Here is a 1,561-nt window from a genome sequence, read left to right as displayed (position 1 = left end):
GGGGTCATAGTTTTCTAAAGAGGTCATGTCCTTTAACCCTCCTTTGGAAGTTGAATGATATCTATTTAAACTTTCATTTACTGACTCCATTTGATTTTCCAGATTCCCAAAGCTTTTCCATATTTTAACTGAACACAGTAGAATGTTTTTCTGCTTTAAAAATCAAGTGAAAACAAAACTTTTTTGTACAAAACTTTTTTTTTTTGATAATTTTACATAAATGTCTTAGATCATTACCTCTAGAAAAAATTTATTTTCTTTTGGTTTACTCTTCTTTAACCATCTTGATGTAAAAACCTCATGTCTGCTCTGTCGATGGCCTTAACACTGGCTTAATAACACAATGCGATCCCAAAACATAAATTTTAAACCTACAAAACAATCATCAGCTTCTGCTTAATGTAAAATGGAAACATCATACTAAATATATTAACTCAATAAACAATGATGAAACTGCCAGTAGGAAATTAGAGCTAATTTTCAAATTCTGTAAAAATAAGTGGCCAGATAGGGAAAGATGTTAAAACCACCAGATGAGTCCTTTAAACAAAACAGCAGGACCAACCCTGACCTTCAGTCACACAGGAGGGCAAAGAAGTAGTTTTTACATACTAACTAATGAGTGCGGCACACAAGAGGTTCTATCTTCAAGGCAAAGGACAGTAACAACACACAAGCATCTTTGGGTGGCTCAAAGTAGTAGGACGTCAGTCCCATATACTGGAGGTGGCAGGTTCAAACCCAGCCTCAGCCAAAAACTGCAAAAAAACAACCAAAAAACTAAAAGCAAGCATCTTCCTTCGCCCAATCCTCTTCCCCTAGTAATTCATAAAAATCTTAGGCAGCATTTTGAATCCCAAAACTAGATTACGGATAAGGCCCTGGGTAAATTCATCTAGATCTCAAGAAAAATACTTCTTCAGATTTTAACCTGAGTCAGTGAATATATTCATTTTTTTCTTTTTTTAATTATGTATTCAAAGTTTTTGCATGTCTTCATCTTTTCCCCCTTTAATTGTAATGTTTTCTCTGAATTTAAATTGATAATCTTGATAATCAACAGTTCAATAATATTGAACTGGAAACAGTTTAATTTAACTGTTATTAATTTAACAGTTTAATATTATTCCCAGGTCTTCCTCTAATTCTTTTCTGATCTTTGACAAGTATTTAAAGTCCTCTGGTTCTTATTTATAAAATGAGGTTCTGAAGAACACGATCCCTAATGTCTTTCAACTTCTAAGGGTTAGAGCTATGATTGTTTTTTCAAACATGTCAAACTGTTTATACTATAACCCTTCTCATTCTTCCTTATATGCAATTGCAAATGAAATTGTTCCTTAAAATTGACAGAAAATAAATTATTTTGGAGAAGTCATTGCATTGGAAAAAAATCTTAGCTGTCACTTCTTTTATTCTATAAAAAAGAGTTACTCTGAATTCTGAAAGTGGCATTACCTTTTAAAAGAAGTAATACCGATCCATTTCAACATACGCTACTTCTCCTATTTGTATTATTTTAATCCTCTAAATAGTGATCTTGCCTCTGGGTAATGCCACA

The 1,561-nt window shown here is 32.6% G+C and overlaps 1 protein-coding gene across 3 annotated transcripts in view; it reads right to left on the bottom strand.

Moving 5' to 3' along the window:
- The window catches only part of SGCZ (sarcoglycan zeta), a 298,348-nt gene that overhangs the window by 18,538 nt on the left and 278,249 nt on the right, over positions 1-1,561 (bottom strand). The gene's annotated exons all lie outside the window — the stretch shown is intronic.

This window comes from Otolemur garnettii, unplaced genomic scaffold (genome assembly GCF_000181295.1).
Source record: "Otolemur garnettii isolate 467f Iridium unplaced genomic scaffold, OtoGar3 scaffold00121, whole genome shotgun sequence".
Lineage (NCBI taxonomy): Eukaryota > Metazoa > Chordata > Mammalia > Primates > Galagidae > Otolemur > Otolemur garnettii.
This window is presented reverse-complemented; position numbering and strand designations above follow the sequence as displayed.